The 7,206-nt window shown below is 33.5% G+C and overlaps 1 protein-coding gene across 1 annotated transcript in view; it reads right to left on the reverse strand.

The window, feature by feature from the left end:
* The window catches only part of LOC107664104 (copine-9-like), a 46,149-nt gene that overhangs the window by 16,906 nt on the left and 22,037 nt on the right, over nucleotides 1-7,206 (reverse strand). The window lies entirely within an intron of this gene.

Consider the following 7,206-nt stretch of genomic DNA (forward strand, 5'->3'; position numbering starts at 1 on the left):
AGGAATGCCCCTTGAGAAAAGATAGATGAATGCTTTTAAACTTTCAATAAAATGTGGGGTAACGTTTTTAAAGACAAGAGTTCAAGTCAACCCCTCATGAAGACTGGCACAGTTCTAAGTGCGCTGTGAGCCCACTCAAAATCAGGACAAATAAGACAACTCCATTTTTGTGTGCTTTTTACAGAGTTGCTCGAGCGCTTTTTGTTGCTAAGAGCTTTCTGCGGAACAATTCGATTGCACCGCCGGTAATGGTGGGCCACTTCAGTCGCTGAATAGCCCACATCGAACCTCTGAAAAGAACATGATTCACCTGAAAAGAGGGAAAGTGTAGGGAATGAGGGGGAAAAGGTGATGAGGGTTAGCTAGAAAAAAGATTAAAGGCTGAGGACTGAAAGACTGTGTGAGGGAAAAGAGAGAGACTCTGAGTGAAAGAGAGGAAGCAGCAAAAATTAAGTGATGGAAAATAAACGCAACGAAAGACACTGAACACAGTTTGATTTTGGAAGTTAATAAGTGAAGTTCACAAACAATTTTGCATTCGTGAACTGACGTATTTCTGAGTGAAAGAGGATATTCAATGGTTAAAATAATTATGATTTTTTTTTTGTTTTTTTTTGAAAGAAGTCTCTTATGCTCACCAAGGCTGCATTTATTTGATCTAAAATATATTAGAAACACTAAAGATGTGATATATTTACTGTTTAAATGTATATTAAAATATAATTTATTCAGCAAGGAAGTGACAGTAAGACATTTATAATGTTACAAAAGATTTCTATTTCAAATAAGTGCTGTTCTTTTGAACTTTCTATTCATCAAAGAAAATAATAAGTAGCATTTTCAACATAGATAATAATAAGAACCATCACTGATAATTGAGCACCAATAATTGATATTAACTGAGAAGCAAATCAGCAAATTAGAATGATTTCTGAAGGATCATGTGACGCTGAAGACTGGAGTAATGATGCTGAAAATTCAGCTTTGCAATATCAAAAATAAATTATATTATATATATTACAATAGAAAACATCTTTTACATTGTAATACTAGTTTAGAGTATAATTGTTTTTACTGTATTTTTGATCAAATAAATATAGCCTCGGTGAGAATAAGAGGCTTCTTTCAAAAACAAAAAAAAAAAATTAATGAATTAATTAATTATTCCAAACTTTTGACTTCTATATCTATAAGGAATTGATAGGTTTATGAAAACCAAGTGGTGAAAAATAGAGCTTGGTGACGTCAGCTGGAAAGGAAAAACTTTTTTTATAACATGCAGCGATGAATCGCTCAAAATAACATTAGGAACATCCATTAAGAAGGCAAATAGAGTGAATGTTGAAGTGGAAATGAGGCTTATGCACAAAACATATCCAATATATACTGGAGTCTGGGTAGTCTAGTACATTAGTCAGAAAATTATAAAATGAGATGATTGATTCCAGCTCCAAAGATCTGTCTCTATGGCCACAGACTCTCTTTCATCATTTTTGAACCCCATTCTAAGTGGTCTCATGCCATCTTTGCATTTGATTGGCTAAAATCGGATTCCCATGGGAACAAATATCAGCGCAACAGCTGAGTGGCAGGTTAGCTTGATACTTTAGTACAGCCTTTGACCCTCCATCTATTCACACACATACGTGCATAAACTCACAATGCCATGCACACCTGACCACCTGAAGGCTAGAAATCCAGTTAAAGCTCAATGATGCCAAATAGGAATTTAGACTGAAAGACATCTAAGACAGGCAAGCGTCCCACCACGCTTCTCATCTCTCCCCTCCTGAGACACATGTCAGATCCAGACATACAGGTAAGATTCAGTGAGGTGGATCTGCCATGGAGAAGGCTAGGGGTGGCATGGAGGCTGAAAAAGACTCTTTGCAGTGGGAAGTGTTTTATCAAGTTATCTCCAGTCGGCTGAGCTGTAATGAATGTAATTACATAATAGTTAAAAAAAATAAAAAATACATTGCTGCATATTACTTTCTTGCAAATTTCACACTGCAATCTGGAGAAAATAAATAAATAAAACACCAAGAGGATCACTCTACAAAACTGATGCCTTTTGTGTCCATAATTAATGTGCAAATAATGATTAATAATAGTTATTATTAACTATAATAATAGTTAATAATATAATGAGTTAGCTAACGCCAATTTTGGTTTTATGCTATTACACATTTTCATTAACAAATAACCAACAAATTTAGTAACTTTATTATATTTTTTCTTTTTCATGTTTCCTTTTTTTTTTAGATCTTGATACCTACATCAAAATAAAAACGATATATTGTTTTATATATTACATGCCATCTAATTAACTGACTTTTCAAATGATGTAGCACTGAATAAACCAAACTTTTGTGTAAATATGTATAGAAATATATTTAAACATGCATATACTGTATTTATATACACTATGGTTCAAAAGTTTGGTGTCAGTAAGATTTTATTTTAAAAAAAATTCAGCAAGGATGCATTAAATTGATCAAAAGTAAACACTTTTATATTGTTACAAAAATCTTTAGTCTTTTTTTTTTTAATTCATCAAAGAATTTTGTGATTTCCACAAAAATACTAAGCAGCACAATTGTTTTCAACACTGATAATTAAATAAAAAATGATTTCTGAAGGATCATGCGACTGGAGTAGTGGCTGATAAAAAATTGGCTTTGCATCACAGGAATAAATTACATCTTAAAATGTATTTACATAAACAGTTTTTATTATTTAAATAGTAATAATATTTCACAGGATTTCTGTTTTACTTTATTTTTGATCAAATAAATGCAGCCTTGGTCATAAGAGGTAAGAAGTATAAGACAGTTCATAGAGAGATTTCATAGAGAGAGAGAGAGAGAAAGAGAGAGAGATTACGATCAACCATTTTACTTTTGGAAAAGTATACAGTATCATATAGAAATAATTTCAAAAGTAGTTTTGAAATGCAAAAATCTTCACAGAATGACCTAAGATCACAAATGCAACATCTAAAGTAGAGAATAAACAATACCGGACTAAAAAGCAAACTACTTAGGGAGTTTGAGAGTCCAAGGACACCACTAGAGGATTTTTTGCTGTACAAACACAAAGACCAAGTAGGAGAGAGTTCAGCTTGTCTGAAGAGTTCACGTCTTGCCCCAGGCATCAACTCATCATGCTCAAGGTCACACGTGGCTCATCATAACCGTAGACTCTCTCATTACTCAGTACCAGCGAATGTATAACTCAAGACAGCTGTCAGTGTCACTAACTCGCGGCATTCACTTTCCCGCTACTATGGAAACAACTTTTAAAGGTGAGCCGAGGAGGTTTTCAATCTCAACTTCTGCAGCGAATGAGGGCTCCATCACTGCTACCATGCACAAAAGAACAGGAAGTGCCACTAGTGTAAGTAATACTGCAGTCTACAGAAAGGAAAAGAAAGAGAGCTAAAAAAAAAAAAAAAATTTTTTTAAATCACTGACTGACAGGCGGGAAATGAATAAGGGAAAAAATTTATAACATTTAATGAATGACATTTAACATTTCGAGAAGATACGTCTTTGGATTAAAAGTTTTTGCACTCAAATACCTCGCTGTTCATGGTCACAGGAGAACAATACACTCTTTTCCAGCTGGGCTGTCACCTCTCTAACACAGCATATCTGACAGACAGAACAAAAGCATCTCAAGATTTTATCGGAGAGCTTCAAACCCCACCCCCACCACTTTACTGTTTCGGTGCCAAAAACATCCTCCCTGCATGCTTAATCAGAGTCCTCGGCAGCCTGGATAAATCTGGGCAGCATTAGAACTGAGATGCTGAGTCCCTCTTACAGGACACAGATATCCAGCGCTGCTGTATGTATGTCATGAGCACACCAAGAGATCCTTCAAAAGCACAAAATATCATTCCAGTACAAATTTGTTATTCAAATTAGTAGTGTATTATAATGTGTGTGTGTGTGTGTGTGTGTGTGTGTGTGTATATATGTATAGAGTAAAATGTATTATTATTAATAATGGCAAGGAAGGCAACCATCGTTACACTGTAAATTATTGAATCTCTATTATATTATTAATAGTATTAACTAAAACTATTAAAAATCATCTGTGATTGAAATAAAGTTGCAATAAAGTTTAAATATTAGAAGGACAGTTAAAGTACTAAAATTACTAAAACAAGCTTAAAATTACTTAAACTTAAATAATCAATTAAAGCTATATAGAAATATATTAAAAAAAGAACTGAAAATCCAAAACTAAAGGCTAATTCAAAATGCTTATAAATACTATAATATATAAATAATATTAAAATAATGCTGATGTCATCATATGAAGACAGCATTTGACGCTTCCGTAAGCATGACTCTATTATGGTCTTTAAATATGGCAACTTTAAAGGTATAATTCACGCAAAAATTAATCAAATTTTGTCATCCTTTACTCACCCTTATGTTGTTCCAAATCTGTGTGAATTTGTTTTTTCATCTGTTGAAAACAAAAGAAGATATTTTGAAGAATGTTGGTAACCAAACTGATGCTGGTAAAAAAAAATAAAAAATACTATAGAAGTCAATGGCTACCAGCAACTGTGTGGTTACACACATTCTTCAAAATATCTTCTTTTGTGTTCAACAGAAGAAAGAAACTCATAGAGGTTTGGAACAACTTGAGGGTAAGTAAATAATTAATTTTCATTTTTGGTGAACTATCCCTTTAATTGTATTGTTCAACAGGCAAAAATAAGTCATTTAGAAAAGTAATAGCGCAACTCTCCTCAACAAGCTTCACTATCTAAGGTCTCATTTAAACACAAACAGTACAGCACAGCACAGCACGGCTTATAATACTTCAGGGTATTGGCTTGTTCATAGAACACATACCACTAATTATTTACTGCACATCTGTGTTTTTATCATATCGCTGTTGTTGCTTTGTATCATGCATAACAACAACTCTTAATGGTGATAAAACCAGTTCAATGCACAGCCTCTTGGGGCTTATTGCTTTAATTTGTCACACGGCTCTTCAACTGGCATGTAAATGTGGCAAGATCATGCAGCCAAGCATTGTTGTTCATTTAGATAAAATGGCATCATCAATAAAATGGTGCCTCATAAAGGTGAACTACATGAATTTTAAATTACTCGAGCTGCTAAAAATACCATTCGAGAGACCAGCACATTGTGTTGCTGAAGTACGCTGCAGGTTCAGCCGTGGGAACAGACTGCAGAGAATGAGTAAGCCGGCCAATTAGGCGATGATGGTGGGGATTTTAGTGAGCATGCATTAACTGATCTCACTGTTTGGTCAGGGCAGGTTAAAAGCTGTCAAAAATGCCCTGCTCCCAACAGCACTCAAAACAGATTGTAGAGGTGCATATCAGAGCAATTAAGCAGCCAATAAATGTCTGTCAGGGAGGAAGTATTGTAGAGAAATGCAAATACATACTGTATCTGAAGTGCCCGATCCAGATAAGGACGGTGATCATGTGACAGTTAACTCGATTATGCATAATGAATTTTAAAGGCCACACTGTGTTTACAGGTCTGCTTGCTTACGGATTCGCCGCACACACATCTGGTACAGGAATCAGGAACTGTGCTTAAGTTCTAAGCCTGTGGTTTGCTTTTATTAAGCCATCTGAAGGTCAAACGCAACAGCTGTGTCCACAGATAAAAAGATCTTGAGATACGCTTAACCTCATCCACTAAAATAGCATCACCAGAATACAAAGTAAACACTGAGATATTCCTGTGATTTTGGATTTTAGAACTCAAATGGGTATTTCTGCCAGAAATGCACATTTTGTCATCATTTACTCACCCTCATGTCGTTTCAAACTTGTATGCATTTGTTTCTTCAGCAGAAAAAAAGATTTTGGACCACACTGACATTCATTGTATGGAGAAAAAAAAAACAGATTTTTAAAAAATATCTTCTACATATATATTCAAGATGGCACAGGGCAATATTTTTTTGAGAGTCAAGACTTTGTATGCCATACAGCAGCACACAATTTGCATGGACTACTCTTAAGACATCTGGCATCAAGGTTCTTCAGAATATCTATTTTCATGTCCCAGAGAAGACGATGAGAGTGAATAATTGATCATTAATTGATGAATTCCCCATTTAAAGTGAACTATTTATTTAAAACAAATAGCTATTTTACATATTTACTCAAAAATCAATAAAAAATATTTCTAACCGTATACTGTATGTACTTTATACACAAAAATGCACTTTAAAAAAGGTTTATCTTGTTTCTATTCAAAATATCAAAAAAATCTTAAATCAAGACACATTTACTAGATAAGCAAAATGACACAAGATATTTAGTCTTGTTTCCTGGAGGAAAAAAACTAAATTAAGAGCATTTTGCTTAAAATAAGTAAAATTATCTGCCAGTGGGGTAAGAAAAATAATCTTCTTTTAAGAGCATTTTACTTACTCCACTGGCAAATAATTTTACTTAACTTTTTTTTTTTGCAGTGTGTAAATAGTCTACAGATAGGTTAATGAACTGTATTACTTGTAATGAACCATTTTAATATATTTAATATAATAAAAAAGTATTAAAGTTATTATTAATTACCATTATAAAGAAAAAAATGTATAATTAGTATTATTCATACAGGTATCACTAATAATGGCTAAGGAATTATTTTTCTATTATTTACATTTAACAAGAATTTTTCAAAATTGTATGTAAAATTAGTCATTTCATCTTTTCATTTCGTCGATTCAAGTGTTCGTCTCATGAACACTTGACAATAACTGTGGAACACACACTATTTATTCACTCATACACTTATTTATCTAACACACATACTCAGTCTACATTTCAATTTGCACATAATATACCTGTACATACAACTGTCTATTGTTATATACCTGTACATACAATTGTCGATTTGTATATTTTGATTCCTTATTTACTTGTTCAATTTTTAATTTTTAATTTATTTTTTATTATCTGTATACCTGGCAATAAAGCTCATTCTGATTCTGATTCCGATTCTGATGTAAAAGTGACTCCACAATGCTTGGAATTGTCTTTGCTAAATGGTTGCTACACTCTAAAAAATGCTGGGTTAAATACAACCCAGTGCTGGGTAAAATAGGGACAACCCCAGCAATTGGGTTGTTTTGACCCAGCGGTTGGGTTAAATGTTTAACCCAACCTTCTGGGTAGTAACCCAACCGCTG

This window comes from Sinocyclocheilus anshuiensis, unplaced genomic scaffold (genome assembly GCF_001515605.1).
Source record: "Sinocyclocheilus anshuiensis isolate Anshui unplaced genomic scaffold, SAMN03320099.WGS_v1.1 scaffold67, whole genome shotgun sequence".
NCBI lineage: Eukaryota > Metazoa > Chordata > Actinopteri > Cypriniformes > Cyprinidae > Sinocyclocheilus > Sinocyclocheilus anshuiensis.